This window comes from Xenopus laevis, chromosome 2S (genome assembly GCF_017654675.1).
Source record: "Xenopus laevis strain J_2021 chromosome 2S, Xenopus_laevis_v10.1, whole genome shotgun sequence".
Classification (NCBI taxonomy): domain Eukaryota; kingdom Metazoa; phylum Chordata; class Amphibia; order Anura; family Pipidae; genus Xenopus; species Xenopus laevis.
In genome coordinates, this window is record NC_054374.1 from 147,428,172 (window position 1) to 147,451,029 (window position 22,858).

At 41.3% G+C, this 22,858-nt stretch overlaps 1 protein-coding gene across 2 annotated transcripts in view; it reads left to right on the top strand.

Annotated features, from left to right (window-relative positions):
• The first annotated feature begins 1,003 nt into the window (after window positions 1-1,003).
• The window catches only part of lnx2.S (ligand of numb-protein X 2 S homeolog), an 89,318-nt gene continuing 67,463 nt past the window's right edge, over window positions 1,004-22,858 (top strand). Inside the window, exon 1 of one of the 2 annotated variants that reach the window (XM_041584512.1) lies at window positions 1,004-1,416. The gene's annotated coding sequence lies outside the window, so the exon portion shown is untranslated. The remainder of the gene's footprint in view (window positions 1,417-22,858) is intronic. The other variant, XM_018250271.2, reaches the window with a different exon arrangement.

A 22,858-nucleotide genomic window follows, 5' to 3' on the forward strand; every position in this document is an offset into this window, starting at 1 on the left:
ATTAGCGGCTAGGATCGCGTACCATAGGGGCGCTGGCCTGGGCAGCTCCTGCCATGAGGCACGGTAAGAACCTCAGGCGGCATGGAGCGGCCAGTTACCAGGAGCGTCAATAGTCGCCCAAAGTTGCCTCAGTGAGGCAACTTCGAGCGACTATAGAAAACTCATCGCCGCGTGTGCATTAGCGCAGGCGACTTTTCATTCTAGCCTATGGGGAAAAACGCTGAGGCAGTTCGGGGAGATAGACGCTCAAAAGACGAGGTGATTAGTCGCCAGGCGACAAAATCTCCCCGAATCTCCTCATGTGGCCTTACCCTAAGAGCCTAATTAGGCTAGGGCCATTTCCAGCACCGGAGGCTCGCTAGTGCGATGAGCACAATTGCGCTTTCTGCACTAACAGAACTGAAATTCCTATCTAAAAATTGAAATTTCAGCTCCTAAAGTTACCAGCAGGAGCATCTTTTTGGATGATCCTGTTAACTTGCGGGCTGCTGCTGCCTGAGGCGAGCTTCTCAACTCACCTCATAGCAGCAGCACCCCTGTCCTTCGGGGGGATGTGCGCTAACATTTGCCCCCCCCATGGATTGGATCTTTCCTGTTCCTTTAAGGGCAGAGACACACATGGAGATTGGGGGAGATTTAATCACCTCTTCTTTGGGTGACTAATCTCCCCGCAATGCCATCCCGACGGGATGGCACTCGGATCGCCTCCTTTTCCGAAGTCGCCCGAAGTTGCCTCACAAGGAAACTTCAGGCGACTTCGGAAAACAATGCATTCCAAGTGCCATCCCGACGGAGATATAGATTCTAGGCGGCGGGAAGGCATTGCGGGGAAATTAGACGCCTGAAGAAGAGGCGATTTGTCGCTGGGCAACTAATCTCCCCGATTCTCTACGTGTGTTTCTGCCCTAAAACTGACCAACTGCAGTGAAGCATGTAATTGATCGGAAAGCAAGATAAGTGAGGTCATTTTTATCAGGAACCAAGTAATCTGAATGTTTTTGGAGTGCTATAGATCTAACCATTAACCACGGCTCAGTTCCCAGAACAAGGTTACACAAACACACAACTATCAGTGCAACCTGCCATCAGGATATGGGCAACCGCAAGAAGGGGTTAAGGTCCCGCTTGGGCCATAGGCGGAGAACGCTGTCAATCAAGCGCAGGTCCTGCCTTGAATAGCGGGATGGGCGGGCCTAGAGGTTTCCCCAGCAACCTGAGTCTGGGTTGCGCTGCAGCGGAGCTTTGGCAGGAGTATGTCAGTAGCAGCAGCTCTAGGAGGAGGGAGGGGGAGTGAGCCCGGCACCTCTCCCACTCAGGCATATTGGGAGATCAGGACAGTGCTGTGCTGCTCACACATGCGTCTCCTTTGATTGCACTGCGCCCGGCCGCTGCAGGGGGACAAGAGCCCAGGCTGGGGTGAGATAACTTTGCTGCTATTTTGGGGATGGGAGACGGGCTGGGGGGGATGGTTAAGTGAGCATTGTTCTGGCAGAGGCATGAGGTTTGTGGGGGGTGTGCATTGTGTTCTCCCTGGCATTGGACAGGGCTGGAGACATTAAATGCACATTGGTCCTTACAGTCACTTGCACATATACATGATCACTTGCAGGACTACAACTCCCAGAATCCCCAGTTGGGGGTAGGGGGATGTTGGTAATTGTAGCTCTTCAACAATTGGACTGCCAAAGGATGGGCTCCACAGTGTCTTTTGTGTTGTCCCTTTTTGTAACAACCCTGTGCAGCCCTGATAACGTCTCCAGTCAAATAGCTTCTGCCAGTATTAACTTGTACTAGGCAACGTGAACTTTCGGATATTGGTGTGTGCGTGCCAACGGGCCACGGATAACCATTTTGGAGTAACAATTCTGGGCACCAGGAGCTTCAGGTTCTCAGCAAAGTAAAAAGTTGAGTATCGTATTGGGAATAATGTACTATAAGTGAGACAGTCCCAGGGGCGACACAAATCAATTATTGTATTACAGATTCAGAAGACATGAAATGAATTTGGGTATACAGAAAACAGACATACTGTTACTTAGTTTCCGTTCAAAACAGATGCCTGAACATTTTTTTTAAAAATGTTTTTATATTACTGGTCCTTTAATGCCTTTTTGAATAGTGCATCATTCATTGAACCTTTCATTGATACCATGGGCTAGACTTGCCGAGGGGTTTCCAGTGAATGGGAATGGAGTCACGCTTCGCTGAATTCTTTTGTTGTGGTGGGGAAGTGATACAGGCAGACCTTGCTTTATGGTACAGGTAGGTGCGATGCCTAGCTGCCTGTGCCCCTTCTAACCCATACCCAGTTTTTATCCTCCATATCTGCCAAATTTTGCTTTTCATTTGTTATGGAATATATTTGGTTGGCAATTAAAGCGTTACCTTTGCCTTTAGTGATCTGGGAAGCCTCTAACTCTATGGCAATTTCATGGTTAATTCATTGTTTATTCCTCATGTGCAAAACCCATCTGATGGATCTATTTTCTTCTAGTAGTAGATGGAGTGTAAAGTGATACCTGGCAGCTGCTGATCAGTGGGAGCGTGTAAGTCCAGTCGGCATTGATTACTGCCTGGGATCAGGTCTTGGCTATGAGCAGACTGTATCTTGTTCATGGAAACATTAACATTTACACTGGCAGATGCTCTCGGGGCTGCCCAGCCTCTCGCTTTGCTTCTAACTGGGATCAGGTTCTCCAGCCTTCCCTACCTGTATAAATACTAAACTTTCTTTTATTATTATTATTCAAGATGTGCCAAGAGACCAAACAGTGCTCTATGGATCTCGTGTTGTGCTTTGTTCCGAGAGCAGGTTCATTCTGTAACCCATTGGCAGGGCCACAGGGCTCAATAGTGTTTCCCTTGTGTCTGTTACTGTTTGCACATGGGGTTACCAACCGGCCAACGTCCCCCCTCCCATTGTGAGTGACCAAAGTCTGATACGCTTGAGCTGTCAGAGGTAAAGATCAATTCACTGCGCTGAAGGAAACTGGGCATCGTATTTATCATGTGTACGTTTGTGCGTAGGAACTTGGAAATCAGCAGTTCTCAATGGGAAGTCTTTCCCTGTTGCACACCCCAAACTGGGGCAAATTGCTGAGTTTTCTTTGGTTTCTGTGAGAGATTTTTCTTTCTTTCTGGCACGTTGATAAATTGCTTTTGCAGAATTCTATAGAAGTCAGAAAGGTTTCTCTCACTGTAGAAATACATCACTGCTAAGTGACTCTCCCATAAAGGGATTGCAGAGCCTGATGAAATGTCTCCCATCCTTTTCCTATGTTTATGTTTTCACTTCCTGTACAGCATCTCCTATCATGCACATGGCTCACAGGCCCCTGGTCATGTGACTTGTGCCTGCACTTTAGGAGAGAAATGCTTTCTGGCAGGCTGCTGTTTTTCCTTCTCAATGTAACTGAATGTGTCTCAGTGAGACATGGGTTTTTACAATTGAGTGTTGTTCTCAGATCTACCAGGCAGCTGTTATCTTGTGTTAGGGAGCTGCTATCTGGTTACCTTCCCATTGTTCTTTTGTTTAGCTGCTGGGGGGGGGGGGGAAGGGAGGGGGGTGATATCACTCCAGCTTGCAGTACAGCAGTAAAGAGTGATTGAAGTTTATCAGAGCACAAGTCACATGACTTGGGGCAGCTGGGAAATTGACAATATGTCTAGCCCCACCATGTCAGATTTCAAAATTGAATATAAAAAAATCTGTTTGCTCTTATGAGAAATGGATTTCAGTGCAGAATTCTGCTGGAGCAGCACTATTAACTGATTCATTTTGAAAAAATTTTTTTTCCCCATGACTGTATCCCTTTAAGCGCCTCTTCTCCAGCGTGAACATCCCCAATTTGGCCAGTCTTTCCTCATAGCTAAGATTTTCAATACCTTTTACCAGCTCAGTTGCCCTTCTCTGTACCCTCTCTAATTCAATAATGTCCTGTTTGAGTGATGGAGACAAAAACTGTACGGCATATTCTAGATGGGGCCTTAAAAGTGCTCTATACAGTGGAAGAATGACCCCCTTCTCCCAGGAATCTATGCCCCTTTTAATGTCACTTGACTTTAAGCATTTAAAGGGGTTGTTCACCTTTAAATTAACTTTTAGTTTGATGTACAGCTAATATTCTAAGATACTTTGCAATTCTATAACATACTAAAAATTAACCTAAAGATGAACAACCTCTTTAACCAAACTTAATCCCAAGCCTGCTGGAATTGGGCAAAAACTTAAATGCGAATGTTGGATTTGGTTAAAGTGACTTGAGATCATTGCTTCCATTTGCGCCCCACTTTGCTCCTTGCCTGATTCCTGGATCACACCTGTATTTAGGGCAGGTATGGAAGACATAAGAACAGGCAACTGTCATTGGCATCAGCGGAGTGTGTTTGAATTTGGTGCCACTCTTGTGCACTTTTCTTTTTTCCCCACACACAGTTCATGATGACCTGTGCCGGAACAGCAAGCACGACTTTACTAAAGGACGCAATTTATATCGCAGCAGTGATGTCACAATGGGCACTTACAGCATGCTTGCTAGGGAGGAACTCCATGAACGATTTTGAAGCGATCCAATGCGCTGCGCAAAAAAGTAGGCGTCAAATCGGATGCGACGGAAAAAAGTAAGTGAATGCATTGTCAGATGGTGTCATTGATCAGACGCTGTGTCTGCATCCAACAGCCGTGTCGCGTCGGATCAACACTGCGACTTCATCTGACATTTGTATATCTTACCATATTTCCGTCGCATCCGACTTGACGCCTGCGTTTTTCCAAGTTGGATGCTTAAGGTAAGATATACAAATGTCGGATGAAGTCGCAGTGTTGATCTGACTCGACACGACTGTCGGATGCAGACGCAGCGTCTGCATCAGACAGTGGTGTTGCGTCAGATCAACACTGCGACACCATCCGACAATGCATTCACTTACCTTATTTCCGTCGCATCCGATTGTGTTCATGGAAATGGGCCCTATTGTTGCAATTTTTGGGTGCCTAGTATAATAGTTTTCTTGCGAGGCTGCTTTGGAAACAAGTGATGTGTATCTCTTTCCATATTACTGCTGGTAAGATGGAAACTAGGGACTTTTCAAGTGTTTTATCAGCTCTGGATTCTCCCTCATTCAGTGTCATACATATATGATATGTGTATATAGATTTGTATGAATTCTGTGATAACACTTAACAGTATAAGCAGTATCTATTGCCTCTGTACCATTCCTCATTGTGCTGTAATATCCACTTGGGAAGAGCGTTCATTTCCTTTCCTAGCAACAAAGGCTACAGTTTCTAACATAAATACCACATTTTGTACAATCTGGGACATTGCCTTGTTGATGCAGACACCTTCCTAGCCCTGACATCAAAGAGGGTGCTGTGAGAGAGAGCGTGGCAGAGCGAGAGAACAGCTGCAAACTCCCTGTAATTGGAACATTAGCACTTCCTTACACATCCCTTCCTAGACACCCACAATATTAGGTCTTGGACACAAGGCAACTAACTGTCATATTTTTAAAGGGGGACTATGGCGAAAATAAACATTTAATATAAGTATCATCATACTGAAATAAGAAATCTTCTAAATACAATCAAATGATAATTCTGTACCGTTTCTGAAATAGTCACGTTTATTTTTACCATTCCTCTCTCATCATCTGTTTATGCTCATTCTGTCTTCATTCAGGAGTTGGGTGTCAGATGAATGATCCAATATATCTTATAGGGGGCTCTTTTTGTCTCGAAGATGTTTTAGAGCTCACTCTATTAAAATCACCAGAAATCCTGTCTCGCTACATGCAGAATTTGTGCAAAAGGCAGTTATTTTGTTAGATTTTGTTTGTCCTGGAATCAGTTATTTGAGTGAGCTCCAATTCATCTGCTAGGAAACGAGCCCCCCATAAGATATATTGGATCATTCATCTGACACCCAACTGCTGAATGAAGTCAGAATAATGAGAAACAGATGCCGAGAGAGGAATAGTGAATATAAACTTGATTATTTCAGAAGCAATGCAGAATTTTTAATTGATTGTCTTTAGAAAGTTTCTTACTTCAGTATGAGGAAGCTTATATTAAATGTTAGGATAGTTGCCTTTTAGTATTTGCTTTCCTTGTGTGTTTTTTTTCCATAAGATGCCTCAAAAAGCAGAATAGCTGCTGAGCAAATTAAAGTCTACTGTGTAAGTCTGCACCATATCAGGCTATTACACATGTTGTCTGTAAATGCAAATGTTCTTTGGTTCCCTCTTAGTTCCTTTCAGGGCACTGGCTCACATAGCAGTGTGGCTGCCACTGCCATCCAGTGAAAGTGGCAGTCATAATGCCTCATCTGCCCATTGTTATGAAGGGGAAAGCACCCGTGCAATGACCAAAGTAATCAAATCCATAAAATGCTCAAAAAAAAATCTTGGCACCGATGTTGGCCTGTGAACCCTCAGTGTGCATCAACCTTGGTTCTTACCACTTTAGTACAACAGAAGCGGTGATGTGTGACTGGCAATGTCTTTCACCCAATGGCTGTGATGGTAACATGTTTCCATGCCTTAGTATTTACCTCTCCAATCTATCTTGTGTCCTGTCCTTGTAGCCGTCAACCCTTGTCAGAAATTGATCCCTCCTGCATCCCCTTGATATAGTTCATTGTTGCTACTGTATCCCCTTTTATCTTCTGAGCTGAACATGCCTTAAAGTCTTTCCTAAAAGGCTTTGTCATGATTTAGATCATTCATCAATCTGCAGACTAGGCCCCCAAAACCAAACCCAATTTTCGAGACGAGGTCTCCCCAGTGAAGTATAAAGTGGTGGTATAACATTCCTATTACTGATATTACTACTCTTTCAGCACAGCCTGGCCTGATTTTCCTTCCCAATTGCTTTACTGCATTGCTTGCCTACTGAGATGACCATCCTAGATCCCTTTTGTCTGTTGTTGTTGACAGTAACTCACCATTGTGTCTGGGTTCTGTATTTATGTGCCTATATTCATTTTGATATATATACAAACAGTGATATTCTATTTTTGAATCTATTTTTTGGTTTTTGAAATGTTTTACTTCTTGTTCTGCCGCACTGTATTTTGGAATTTAAACTGTTATTTGGTTGCTATGGTCACAGCAAGCCTGCAGCGGTATGAACAAAAGGGAGCAAGATGATTAAGACGGTTAATCTGCTTGTTTCCATGATAGAGTTGCCACCCGGTCGCTATTTTTTTGGCAGTGTATTTTATCAGCAATGTATTTGCAGGTAAATTTATAATTACCTGACATTCTGTCCCAGTCCCTACTTCTAGGCCTCACCCCCTGCCCAGCTCATCTAATTTCCGCTTTATTGGACACGATCTGTCCCGAGTTGACCCAGAAACATCACTGACACACCCTTTTTCATCATCCCCCACCCCCTTTACACCATAGCCCTGCCTCTCCTCCTTCCCCGTATGAAACCAGGTTGGACTTTTGTTGCCAAAAAAGTTTCTTATCACACTTTATATTTTTAATGTTATTTTCAAGACCATCTACCCATTAACACCCTTGTATGAAAGGGGACATTTATGTGACGATAGTGTCCCTTTAAGGTAAACTTTACAGTACAGTAACAGTACAGTAACATTTCGGCCCCTTACTATGGAGATAATCTGTAACCGTTTACTGGATTTTGTTATTTAAATTTATTTTATTTTTAATGCCGCAAGAGATGCTGAAATTGTCAGTCACTTTTAACCAGCCCTCAGGATTATGACATTTTACAGCTTTGCTTTTATCTTACCAGAGATGCTTGTTGATTCTATTTATTTTATACCCTTGCTTTACTAATAAGATTTTTCCACCAACAAAACTCTTAGCTTGTGGATTTTAAGTCATAAACGCGTTGATTTAAAGTTTGCTGCTGTCGGCAGTAGAAAGCGACAGGGATCCCAGAGCATCATTAACTGTATTTTTTTTATCTTGTACAAGTGCTAAGGATTACAGAAGCCTGCGGGGGATTGAGGGGATAGAAATCTATTTCTAAAAAGAATGTGCTGTCACTTTAACTGCTTTCACAACTGGTATAAATCAGCACATCATACAGACCTAAGAACAATATTCCTTAAAGGAGTGTGCCCTTAAGTAAATTCTGATATCCTTATATTTTACAGTAGGGTTACAGTTTTGTACCTGTACCCAATGCAGTAAGAGGCTGCTAGGACAATTATGTACCATACTATTAGTGCCTCTGACCTCAAAATTGGACTAGGACTAGGGCAGAATAGGTACTGGGGAATAGACAAAATCCAATATGGAGGTACAAACATTGCAGCAGGCGAAAGTTAAAACAGAAGTACAGAACAGTAGTGGATAAACACAGGAACAGGCACAGGAAAGTCATAAAAAATCTTTGGTTTGGGATTTGGGTGAATCAGAGCCTTTTTCAGTAGGCTACAGATTTGGCTGAATCCAAGAGCTTTGCCGAACCAAATACAAACCCAGTAGTGTAACTAGATGCTATTTGGCCCCAAAGCAAATTAAATTTAGGGCCCTCCTAACTATCCAGAGGTTTTCCTATTTTGCCAATATATATTGAAATGGCTTATTAATGAGTGCACATATTTTAGCGAGTTGGACACGTACATCTGACCTCTCAATTGATCAACTTATCATCTTTACATGATATTGGACTTTATTGGGACTTTATTTTTTTTTTTTTTTTTACTTTTTCTTGGAGCATTGGGATTCAAATGACTGTTGTTTAAACACTGTGAATTTACATAATTGATGGGGGGTGGATGCTTGATCGCAACACATTTAAGGTATGTGGTGGGTGGTACTGATCACCTGACGAAGGGGTACGCCCTGAAATGTTGTTGGCTTGACATTAAACATGAGTTAAATCCCTTGAGCAGTAACGTGTGCTGGAGTTACTTTCTTTTATTAATTAAGGCCTCATGGCCCCCCTATAACTCCTGGGTCCCCATTGGATTTGGTGCATCATGTGACTTATTTGCTAACAATTATTGCTAAATTACACATAGTAACCAATCAGGAATGAACTTCTATCAAGGGTCGAATTTTTTATTCATGGGAGTTTTTTAAAACGTGAAAATTCAAATTTGAAATTCGGCCATTGATAAATCTGCCCCTTAATGCCAACATTTTATTATTTCTTTTGATTTTTAATTCTTGTGGGAAGAGCATAATGAGAATTGTAAATATATAGACAGGTATTTCTACCCAGAATACAGTTCCCTGTCTTTCCCTTTATAGCAGTGCCCCATAGTGCTCCTCTGCTTCCAGTTCAGCAAACACCCCTCGTTATTGAGTAAACACAAAGCACCGTTCGTCACTATCCGGTTCTAGAAGGATACAACCTTTTCATGGATCCAGGACTTCCCAGTCAGTCAAAGACACATTTCTAGGTTATTTATTGCACGATTAAGAGCCCTTTCCTGGCAACACCTCTTGTTCTTTTTGTTTCTATATTAAGAATGCAAAATGGCTGCCTCCAAAAGGTCAGCTACTCGGAAAAAGATGCATATTAGACTATTTGAAAACAAAAGGCTGTTTATTATAGCACTTTCTTTAAACGTCACTTTATTATGGCTTTACTTGACCCTTTTATTTACCTTTTATATAAGCTTGTTAAAGCAGCCTTTCTGTGTTTGAATTCATGGAAAGGAGCACAAATGCCTACTTGTCAAGCCTATGACAAGAGTTTAACCTGGGCAGTAACCCTTAGCAACCAGTTATTACCCCAAATTCAGCAAGCTGCAGGAATAATAATAAATTAAGAAATGTTTGCCATGAGTTCAAATCTTTATATATATGTGACCACTGTACTGTGTATAATGATACAATTGAACTCATTTACTAATGCAGGTGCTAAATTTCACAGGTGCACAAAACTACCATTTAGCTTGAATTTGGTGTTAAAGGAACAGTACCACCAAAAAATGTAAGTGTTTTTAAGGAATGACCATATAACATACTGTTGCCCTACACTCAGGGGTGTAACTATAGAGGAAGCAGACCCTGCAGTTGCAGGGGGGCCCAGGAGGTATAGGGGCCCCACAAGGCCCTAATTTATATACTGTTTAAATAAATATTGGTAAAATTAGTCAACTTCAAAACTTTTTGGGGGCCTGAAAATGAATTTGCTGTGGGGCCCAGTAAAATCTAGTTTCGCCACTGCCTAAACTGGTGTGTTTGCTTCAGAAACACTATTATAGTTTATATAAACAAGCTGCTGTGTAGCCATGGGGCAGCCATTCAAGCACAGGATACACAGTAGATAACAGATAAGTTCTGAAGAATCCCATTGTATACTACAGAGCATATCTGTTATCTGCTGTGTATCCTGTGCCTTTTTCCCTTTTTCATCTTTGAATGGCTGCCCCCATGGCTACACAGCAGTTTATTTATATAAACTATAGGAGAGTTTCAGTAGCAAACATACCAGCTGTACCAATGCAAGGCAACAGGACATTATATTTTCATTACTTTAAGACAGGGGACCCAACCACCGGGCCGTGGACCAGTGGCGGGCCCCAGGCTGTGCCTCCACTAGTCCCAGCTGCAGTCTATAATAGCTGCAAAAACAATGAAAAAGGCCCTAAATACTTGCAATCCCAGCTCCCTGGTGCGCCATTGCCATGACAACAGTTGTGCGTAGCCCAGGAAGCTTTCTACTGATTGCGATAAGGACCAAAATACAGTTTGGACTGTTTTTGGTAAGCCCGAAATGCCCACATCTACACCCTTTCCCCCGGTCCTCACATCTACACCCTTTCACCCGGTCCTCGTAAAAATTGCCTTGCTTGAAACCGGTTCGTGGTGCAAAAAAGGTTGGGGACCACTGCTTTAAGACATTCATTGTTTTGGTGTTAGTATTTCTTTAAAGTGGAAAGCATGTTCATTTACAGTAGGAAATCATCTATCTACAAAATTACCAGCACACCAGTTAAAGGAGAAGAAAAGCTACTGAAGCAGTTAATTGCCAATAGATTAGCCACAATAGTGCAAGCTAGAACACTATATTTATTCTGCAGAATGCTTTACCATAAACAGCTCTTTAAGTGTTCTCTGTTTGTTTATGATAGCATCATACCTCCCAACATTTTGGAAGTAAAAAGAGGGACAAAAAAAATGTTCCCGCACGTAGCACAGAATTTTTTTGACCACACCCCTTTCTGTGGCCACACCCCCTAATTACCATGTTTGTTTTACAAAATTTGGCAGGTTATGAAAGTTTGAAAATATTTCTCCTCATCTAAACTGTGTTTTTGTGTCTCAAAATTGTTACAAAGTATCTTATTTGCACCTGTGGCTGTTCTGGGCTCTCTGCTAAAAGCCAATTAAGAGAGAAACTTTGTTTCTTTTTCTGGCTGTTCAGTGCATAGAAAAGAGGGACTTTCCAGTACAAATGAGGGACTGCGGGTTGAGCTGTCAAAAGAGGGACTGTCCCTCCGAAAAAGGGACAGTTGGGAGGTATGTAGCATCCGCCATATTGGCTTGGTGTGACATCACTTCCTGCCTGAGTCTCTCCCGGCTCATAGCTCTGGGCTCAGATTACAGCAGGGAGGGGAGGAGGGAGTTGGAGATGAGCAAACTGAGCATGCTCAAGGCCGTGCCCTGGAGGTTTAAGCTGAAAACAGGAAGTCTGATACAGAAGTCCATGTGTACACAATAGAAGGAAAGAAATGTGGTGTTTCTTTTGACAGAGGACTCACAGCAGCATTACTTTGAAGGTTTACTGGTGTATTCATATAGATCTTTCTGATAAAGCTTACTTAGTTTTAACCTTTCCTTCTCCTTTAATAAGATAAGGCTTTTTAAGTGTCAAAAACGTTTTTTGCTTTTTTTTTTTCTAAAAAAAAAAATAACTCAATTTATTTTTCAGTTTTTCCACCATTGTGAGTTTCGACATTGTACTATAATGTCCTCGGAGGTGAGTTCCCTTCAATGTTTTGAACAGATCAATAGCTTCATTCAGCCCTGGATCTGCACTTCTAGTTTCTGTTCATCTGTGAATATTGCCCCTTAAGCAGAGATTGATCAAGCTATATAATAGATTCCCATGTTCAATTAAGGGAATCTTTGAAACCTGCGCTACACTTGACCCACTGCTGTACAACACTAACAAAGGAGTAGTATGCGATTACAATTCAGTGTGCTGGGGGCCACATGCACCGCAAATTACATTTCCATAGATTTATTATTTATTCATGAGATTGCTGGATATATAGTATTTATGACATCACAGGGTCTTGAGTGCTTAATTATTGAAGACAGCAGGTGTTATACCGTACTGTGCTGACATTAGCAAAAATACTCTAATCATTTATTTATGTTGGAAATATAAGGGTCATTTACTATTCCCACTTCTGCCCACAGCATCGAAGGGCACAGTCCTGCCCTGCCCTGCCCTTTCATCATACCATAGGGTAGAGTCCTGCAGCGGGTCGGGCACCCATGGGTTACCCTCAAAGAGAGTGGGCACCCTGTGGAATAAGGGGAGGATTTTCAGGTGCGGGTATACCAGCGGGTTGCGTGTCTCATCTAAATTTCTTATCTTATGTAATATTGTCTATATTTTACTCCTTTGTAAAGTTTTACAAAACTTTTTCTGTCCCTGCCCACTTTGATGACATCACTTCCAGTTTGTATTTTTTTTTTTTGCAGTACCATCACTTCCTGTTTGATGGTGGTTGGCGGGTTACGGGTCAGGTTGCGGATAAGGCAGTTGCGGCTCCAGGTCTGGTAGTGGATCAATGTGGGTAAATATGCGGGTTGTGGTTCGGGTCGCGGGCTGCGGGTTCGGGTCAGGTCCGGGTCTTAGAAATTGGTTCTGTGCAGGACCATAGGGCAGCAGCATGTGTCCTCTCCCATTCTCCCAGCTTGTGCCGCTCACCTATCTTGAATATTAGGGATGCACTGAATCTACTATTTGAGTTTTGGCCAACCATCAAATCAAATTAGGGGTGGGAAGTCAAAAAGAGAACTGTCTCTGAGTGCACGTTTAAACATTTTTCTACTTCTTTGTTTTGTGACGAAAAGTCGTGATTTTAAGCACTTGGTTCCGCCAGGAACAAGGATTCAACCAAATCCTGCTGAAAAAGCTCAAATCCTGGCTGAATACCAAACCGAATCCTGGATTCAATGCATCCATGTTGAATAAAGCACTAACGAATGTAACACAGAGACCTGCAGGAATATAGCAATGAAGAAAGACAGTGTACCCCTGAAAGAAGCAGATGACACTCTGGCCAGTCACATGTGTAGTTTGCAGAGGGGCGATGGCACAGCGGGTGCTTTGTCACCTGAGGGAAATGACCTCTTCGATAAAGTGTATAATTGTGGGTAAAACATGAATCTCATAAAATGCCTTCAATTGAAATTGTGTGCAGTTACATAATTCAGATGTTTAAGTAGGGTTGCCACCTTTTGTCCCAGTTGATTTCGGGCAGGGGGTGGGGCCATGGCACAATGGGGGCGGGGTTGTGGATGTGCAGGGCGGGTTGTGATGTCAGGGACAGAGTTATGACGTGGCGATTGGTCGATCGCAGTGTCAATCATAGGGAATCCTGCCCGGTTTTCCTAATTTGGAAAACCAGGCAGGCAGTTTTGACCTTCAAATAATCGGGCTGTCCAGGTCAAAACTGAACAGGTGGCAACCCTAGTTTTAAGTGATTTTCATTCACCTGAATGAAAAGGTATTTATATGTGCTTTGTCACCCACAGGGAGTGTGATTTCCCATGGGAGAAAAAGTTCCCCCTGTGCCATCAACCATAAGGAATATGAGCAGGTTGGGAGTAAGAGGGACACACGTACTAAACCGTTTTAATGTAAAAACTCCCTAAATCCATGGATTTAGCAGAGAGTGCAGGAGATGGGGAGAAACGCACTGTGATTTTACTCACAAGTCTGACCCTGCTTAACCAAAATATCACAATTTATTTTACATATTAAATGATAAATCTCAACTACTGCTGCACTGTGCATATAGTTCTTTCCCCTAGGATTGGATTTATTGGGTTAAGCATGATAGCCATTATTGTTCCACAGCTCTGTCTAACATAACAAGGTTACCAGTGCACAAGCTGGCCAAGGGCAAAGGAGCCAGATGTTTCATAAATGATCAGCACCTCAAGGCCACTACCGAAGAACAGGAATAGAGCATTTAAAAAAATGGCTCACAACTGCAACTTTATCTTTGCTGTTTACAAAGGATTTAAATGCCCTGGAACAGTTTCTCTGAATCTTATTGGCCTGTGTTAATTTGACTTTTATTACAGAATAGTGATAACTCTGTTTTATGACCTTGAAACAGATATAGGTTGCCTGTAGACTCTTTGAATTTAATTTGGCAGTAGAGGTGACCAGTGTCAATTCTGAGTACTAGGGGCAAATTACCTTGTTGAAGATGGGGAAAAATATTGTGGCTAAAGGACAAACATACACCCAAGAGCTGTACAGGTATGGGATCTGAAAACCCGTTATCCAGAAAGCTCAGAATTATAATCATTATAATCAAACAATCCAAATTTTTAAAAAATTATTTTCTTTTTCTCTGTAATAATAAAACAGTACCTTGTACTTGATCCAAACTAAGATATAACTAATCCTTATTGGAAGCAGAACCAGCCTATTGGGTTTATTTAATGTTTACATGATTTTTTAGTAGACTTAAGGTATGCATATCTGTTATCTGGAAAACCCCAAGTCCTGAGCATTCTGAATAACAGGTCCCATACCTGTATAGGTAAATATTAGGGCTTTTTAGACACATGCGTTTGGTCATGTGTTCCATCATGACTTGTATACCGTGTTTGTGCCTTAAATCATACCCCCTTAAGGGCTATTTTTATTGTACATGCTCTGTATATTTCTGGCTGTTTCTTTTCTAATATTATTGCAGTCATGTGCTGTAACGAAGCAGAGCAGTAGTTGATGGAAATGTCATGAAACAGGTTATTTTCCCTGTATGTATAAATATATCTGATCTAAGCTCTGGGGGCTATAGGAATGCGTTGAGACAGAAGTGCAATGAGCAATCGGCACCATGCAGGACTCTGCTGGACGACTGCAAATCTGCTTGCTTAGTATGCAATGGAATGCCATGGTTTTGTGCAGAATTCTTATCAGATTTCTGGGACGTTTGTTTGCACTCTCAATCCCATTCTGTATTCAGAGTTCCAGTTTTCCAGCTCCTGCCTCCCGATCATAATTAGATGTTAACACCTCATGTGCAAATTGTATTTCATTATCCTGCTTATACTTACCTTCTATGACTCTTGCCAGCAAGACTCACATAAATGAGGCGTTTTGGCTTTTTGTAATCAGCACAAAAACAACTGTGGTCTAAACACTATAATATGCTTGGCATTGATTTCCTTTGTAACCTATGAAAAATGCTGCCCAACTCATACATAGCACATACAGACCAACTACCTCTCAGAAATGCTTGATGTCTGTCATCAATGAAACTATTATCGACTACGTGTGCAAAACTTCTTCCCTTGTGGCGTTATTTATCAAAATCCAAGTTTATCTCATTATTTTCTGAAATATACTCCAATCAAATCCGCACGGGTTATTTCCCATTATTTATCAATACATATTCCTGAAAAATTCCAGTATGGGAAAAAAAACTTGAAAAAAATTGTGAAAATCATCCTAAAACTTGGATCTTACAAATTTTTCGGATTTTCCACCCGAAAGCTCAGTTTTTTTTGGCTTTTTGCCTGAAAACCACGAAATCTTCGGATTTTTGCACAAAACCCAGTGTAGATCAGGATATCTTCGGGACAAACATTTTTAGCCATGACGAGGGGTGAGGAATATACATTGAAGAACGTACCCCAAATTGTAAAATATAAGGATATTATAAGTCACAGAGGAGTTCCATGACCATATACAGATCATGGAACTCCGAGGTTACTTCTAATATCCTCATATTTTCCAACAAGGGGTACTTTATTTATTATAATACAAACGTTTTAGTGAGTCATGTGACAAAAATTACATCACTGCTCACCGTTTATAACTGATGACATCACTAGTCACCGTTTATAACTGATGACATCACTAGTCACCGTTTATAACTGATGACATCACTAGTCACCGTTTATAACTGATGACATCACTAGCCACTGTTTATAAGGACATCATTTACAAGATATTCATGGCTTTTGTGTATATACACATATGTACGTCACAGAAGATAACCTTAACCTAAACAAACAGCTACAAATATAGCACTGTGGTATAAGGAGGCCAGCTGGACAGAAGATGTATTGCCTGACATATTTCTTCCATTAATTCCCTTTATTTCTTTATAACACATAAGAATAACTTGTCTAATATGGCCTTGTGCTTTTATATGGTAGATGCATGCCTGGGGGAGTCTAGGAAAAAGAAACTCTTTGGTGATTGCTAATATCCTTATATTTTACAAAAGCAGGAACATTATTCTTTTTCTATAGAAGGACATTCTAGGTATTACCCTGATTTGTAAATGTCAGTTAATATGGCCGGCTCCCAACGTCTGTGATGTGCATGACAGTTGGATAGATGTATAACAGTAGCTGGCAGTAACACATCTGTTCTGCAGTGTAGGAGGAAGGCAGATGCTCCCATGTTGATTCAGTGCAAATTGGTGCTTTGAGATGATGAAGAACAGTCAAACTGAACTGCAGAACTTTCTCAAACTGAAAATCAGTGGAAAAACCAACAGTAGAAAAGAATAATACTAAACTACCCAGTGGCATAAAAAGATTTTACTGGGCCCCACAGCAAATTCATTTTAGGGCCCCCAACATAACCGGAGCATACCTCCTAACTGTACCGTTTTTCGTAGGACAGTCCCAATTTTGACAGCTCGACCCGCAGGCCCAGATTGTTACTGAAATGTCCCGACTTTCTCTTTGATCTCCTGCACTGAACTGCCAGAAAAAGATACAAAATTTCTGCCAGGTGCACTTACATACTTTTGTAACAATTTAAGATAAGCAAAGAAGCAATTGTAACAATTTAAGATAAGCAGGTCTCTTGGGAAAACTGTGACTTGCAGATTAAAGGACAATTCACCTTCAGTAGCAATACTGTTATAACACATAAAAACCACAGAAATGTGTTCAAACTTTCATAACCTGACACATTTTGTTAAATGAACATGGTAATTAGGTGGTGTGGGCGTGATCAAAAAAATGTCGGTGTGCTACGCACAGCAAATCTTTTTAGCCCTCTTTCTATTTCTAAAATGTTGGGGGGGGGGTATGCCAGGGGTTGTCCTTTTTTACCAATATATTTTGAAATTGCTCATTATTTAGGGCCTCATGGGACCCCCATACCTCCTGGGGGAGCAGGAGCAGGGTCTGCTTCCTCTGTAGTTACGCCCCTGGTCAAATCTTACTTCTTATTCAGGGGAGAAAATGTTTTTCAAGGATTGTTCTTCCCCACCTACTGTTGGGTCTGTGTTGTTTTATAGAACAAGGAAAATAAACAAGATTAAAATAAAAAAGTGTGGATTAGGTGCAATTCTCAACCCCCTTAGATGCACACCAGAGACCATATAGTGCAGGCACTTAGCAGCCCTGTCTGAGAGATAATTCATAGCCATGTTAATCCCTCTTGAAGGCTAATATGTAATAAATGCAACTGTTAATATTTCATGGATAACTACAGCAATGAATCATTCATAAACGACTAAATCATTTTATATTTCATGAAAGATTAGTTGTATGACTGACTGAGTTTAACCAAGGCAACGGCATGGTTATTCCCATTCAGGGGTAAAAAGAATTTCGATTTTCAAGATCTCAGTAATCCCAGTTTATTTTTTGTTTTTTTGATTTGTTCACCCACTGGATAATCATAACCCATGGTTTAGAGGTTATAGCAGTTCATCTAAATACAGGTATGGGATACATTATCTGGAAGCCCGTTATCTACAAAGTTCCAAATTATCTTCAAAGTTTCAAAGGCTCCATTTTATCCAAATAATCTACCATCCAAATTACGGAAAGACCTTTTATCCGGAAAACCCCAGGTCCAGAGCATTCTGGATAACAGGTCCCATACCTGTACATAATTTTGTATAACTTGACATCACACTGACTACCTGAAATGAATTGGCTTACCTGTGCAAAAATAAGGGCACATTCTTTACCCTTTTGCTACTTAAATTATATTTTTGCAACCCAACCTCCTTAGTACCAAGGCCACAGTCCTTGTCCCATTACCATTTAAGACTTCAGCAATTATGAATGTATTTTGAAACACCAATACATGACCATGACCCTTTCTTTTGTTGCAGTGTTCTTTGCTAGTGAAGGGAACATGTTTATATTGTAGTTGTAAGAATTATTGTAAATCACGGCATGCACAAGTAATAAAAATGTTAAAAATATGCTTTCTTTACACTATGGGGCATATTTATCAAGGGGTCGAATATTAGACATTCAAATTTTAATCCCCCTATTCGAATGTAAATTAGAATGTGAGATTTATCACACCTTGACCATGGAAACAGTACTTATATTTAGTGATGCACCGAATCCAGGATTCGGTTCGGGATTTGGCCAGGATTCGGCCTTTTTAAGCAGGATTCGGCCGAATCCTTCTGCCAGGCTGAACCGAATCCTAATTGCATATGCCAATTATGGGGGGGGGGAGGGAAATCGCTTGACTTTTGTCACAAAACAAGAAAGTAAAAAATGTTTTCCCATTCACAGATTTTGTTCGGTATTCAGCCGAATCTTTCAAGAAGGATTCCGGGGGTTCGGCCGAATCCAAAATAGTGGATTCGTTGCATCCCTAGTTATATTCGAATATTCGCCACCTAAAACGTGCCGAGTTCATGTACAAGTCAATGGCAGAGGTCTGTTGAGCCATTTGAAGATGTTAATAGCCTTCCTGACATTCAAGTTTTTTTTCAGAAGAAAAACTCGATTCGTATAAATCGAATATATTCATATATAAATATTAGGCATTCAATTTTTTTTCTTAAATAACCTCCCAGTCGAATTGTGATTAAAAAAAAATCCCGTGAATAAATGGGCCTCCCCATGGCAGAAGTATCTGGACAGATTTTTAGCAATATCCTAACACTCTGGAGTCATTTACAAAAACTGGTGGAAGAAGTTTAAAAGCAATAAGCGATGCAAAAGTGTGGCCTCCAGTGCGCATTCAGACAGAATTTCTTCCCTGGTCTGGCTACAGTTTGTAGCATCAGGCAGTGCATATCAGCCATGTCTGTAACTTATCACATTTAGGGACAGACATGGCTGGTAAGGGCAGGGCCTTGTTGTAGCTTATGTTCTCTCCCGCTCCCTAACTTGCAGGTCTACATGACGGGTAGCGATTGGGAAGGAGGCTCCTATGTGTCTCTGCCCACCTGCTGCTCATGAATACAACACAGCCGTACACAGACAACATTGTATTCATGGGGGTAGTCACAATTCTGTATGCTCCAAATACAGAGGGCAAAGACCTGCAGCAATACTACATTTAAAAATAACATGTCCATAGCTAGTTCTCACACAACAAAGCTTCAGCAAACCATTTATTTTTAATGCTATTGCTCCTCGATCCCAAGCCGCCACAGACTAACATACAAATCAAAAACACATTAAAGGGAAGGTCACAATGACTTCTTCCTGTGTTTTATGTCCTCAGCTGGAACAATGACATTAGAGTTCCGTACTGTCTCTTGAGGCAATGTCCGCACAAGAACTATTCATAGGGAGCTGGGGCTTTTATTGGTGATCAGGCAAACTAACCTAATATCATCATGTGTCATTCTATTGAAATCAAACCTTAAAGGAGAAACTAAAGAAGTAGGATAGAAATGTTGTACATTTTATTTAGTGCTTCTGTATTAGCCCAAGGCAACCACAAACCTTTAGCAGTAAAGATCTGTGTCTCCAAAGATGCCCCAGTAGCTCCCCATCTTCTTTTCTGCTGATTCACTGCACATGATCTGTGCTGCTGTCACTTACTGAGCTTAGGGACCCACTCACAATATACAGTACACATAGAATAGAAATGTCACAATATAAGGCTGATTAGTAATGAATACAGATAATTACTACATGGCAGCACAAAAACCAGTGCAATTAGCATCAGAATTTAATAATCAGCCCTGTAGCATCAGCTTATATTACAGGGGAAGCTCATTTTCTGATGGATTATTAGTGACAACCCCTAAGCTTAGCTTCTCAACAGCTGCTCAGAGCCCACTGAGCATGTGAGTGTCACAGACACTTTCCAAGATGGTGACCCCCTGTGACAAGTTTGAAGTCCTGGATCATTGCTGCTATTGGGAAGCTGAAACTTTAGCCTCGTGCAATAAGTTCACTATATAAAATATGACATTTTAGCCATATTCATTTTTAGGGTTTAGTTCTCCTTTAAGGCTACAGTGTACAGTGGCATTTTACAATTCTGTGCTTCCTACTTTGTGGCGGTTTGAGAAAGGCTCTTTCCTGTTTCAGCACAATAATGTCTCCAGTATATAAAGCCAGGTGTGTAAAGAATGGACTTGCTGAGATGGAAGTGGAAGAAGTTGACTGGCCTGCACAGAGCTCTGACCTCAACCCAGCTGAAGACACAGTTGAACTGGGTGAGCTCCGATGCGATCCACATCATTTCAATTTACTTTACTAAGGTGACGTAATAGCCCTAAAACTCTCAGAAATATGTTCAAACTTTTATAACCTACCATTTTGTGAAATGGACACGGTCATGGTCGGACTGGCCCCCCGCCAGACTGGCCCCCCAGATCCACACCCTGGTTTTCTTCCTGCCGTGACCGCAATTGCGCACACTGACGCTCATGAGCAAATGCACGCGATGTGACACATGGACACGGTAATTAGGGGGTGTGGTCATAAAATGGACATGGTCAAAATCTTTGCAGCGTGTAGCATGGCTGATGTTTTTGTCCCTCTTTACATTTTTCAAATGTTGAGAGGTATGCAGTTAGAGCTGCAGCATTTCTGGTCAGGTGATCTCTGAGGCAGCACAGAGACCATCACCAAAAAGCGCAGCATTTACTTAAATATAAATCCCGCTTGGTGAGATTCTTTCATATGCCATTTAATATGATGGAAACTGTCTGTTGCTTAATTATTAATTTTGGGGGTATAGTTTTCCTAAGACTTACTGTTTATTTTCTTCAATCAATATGAATTGATTCCACTTCCAAGCATTTGATACTATTATTCTAAATCAATGAGTAATTCATGTACTGTAATGACATGGTCCAAACCCAATAACATTTATTGGAAAAAAAAAATTTACTTTTTTTGGGTGGGGAATAGAGTTAATGGTAAGACAAGAATTTTGTATTGTTGAGCTGATGTGACATACTGCATTGGATTAATGATACTTTGTGTGTCGGGGCTAAGCTGTGCAGTTTGCTTTATTGACATAATATTTATTCCATGTTCAGCAAGGAAAGTGCCAGAGCTGGGAAGCCAGCTGTATGGATTATCAATCGAAAAAGTTCAGTTGAGGGAAGGAGCCAAACGATTCAATTTATTCCCTTTTCCTGATGTACCACATTCAAGCAGAAAACACCACCCTGTAGCCCTGAAGCTGGTGTTGAATTTCAGCCAGAAGCAAAAAACTGTGGGGGATATGGGAAGTAAAGGGCAGCAGAAGCTCACAAGCAAAACACAATAACCCCCTGATTTATTGAAGCTATTATTATGCGCTAACCTCCAGCAGCCCTACATAATTACTTCCAATGTGTACCATCATATACCTTCATTTTCATGTGAAATTTGCCATGGTTGGCTGTGCTAAAATCCAATAAGCCCTGCAGAAGTTATATTTAGGAATGCACCAAATCCACTATTTTAGATTCGGCCGAACCCCCGAATCCTTCGCGAAAGATTCGTCCGAATACCGATCAAATCCTAATTTGCATATGCAAATTAGGGGTGGGAAGAGGAGATTTTTTTTTTTTAATTCCTTGTTTTGTGACGCGATTTCCCTCCCTGCCCCTAATTTGTATATGCAAATTAGGATTTGTTTCGCCCGGGCAGAAGGATTACTGGAATCGATGCATCTCTAGTTATACTCCTTCCAACATTCACCTTTATTTACATTTTATTGAAATGTGCCATGTAGTCGGCCTGTGCTGAAATCCCCTCTGGCGCATATAAAATGATTCCTCACAAGATTCCAATTTAAACTGGTCTTTCTATATAGAACGTTCCGTACAGGGCTTTGCTGAATCCTCTGCAGCCGCACATTAGGCTCAACGTATGCTTTCTACACATTTTTGGCCGATTCAGCTAGATACCTGCTAAATTGGCCGCCGCTGTTTTCTATAAGAAGAATATTTAATGTAATGGTTCCAAGCTTTATCTGGGTCCCATTTTCAGGCGAAAATCATTGAGATAAAAATGCCTCTGTATGAGTGACACAGTTCCTAATTGTATTAAATGGCAAGCGTCCTGAAGTCCACCTATCCACTGTCGTTTCCGGGCTTATTTCTTTGGGGCTATTATACTCTCTGCACTAATAAAAGCCTAATTTTAATTTAAAAAAACAGAAATTTGGCTCCTAACGCTACCAGAGGCAGGAAGGACCAGTGCCAAGCATAACTGTATGGAAGTGCAAGGAGTGACACACGTACCTTAATGAATAGGAGTTTTTGTGCAACAGAGTGCAGGGAAATTAGAACCGCAATTATGCTTGTGGTTGTTAAAGACCCTTAATATGTTCATTGCTTTGGCATGATCCTGGTCATCCTAGAGAGGAAAGAACTAGAACAGTGCTTGGATTGGGGAGGGATGCACAGGGATTTTTCTTTTACTTCTTTATTTTTGTGTAATAGCTCGGGGGGTGAAGTTTTGAATCCTGTTTTTTTTATTGTAA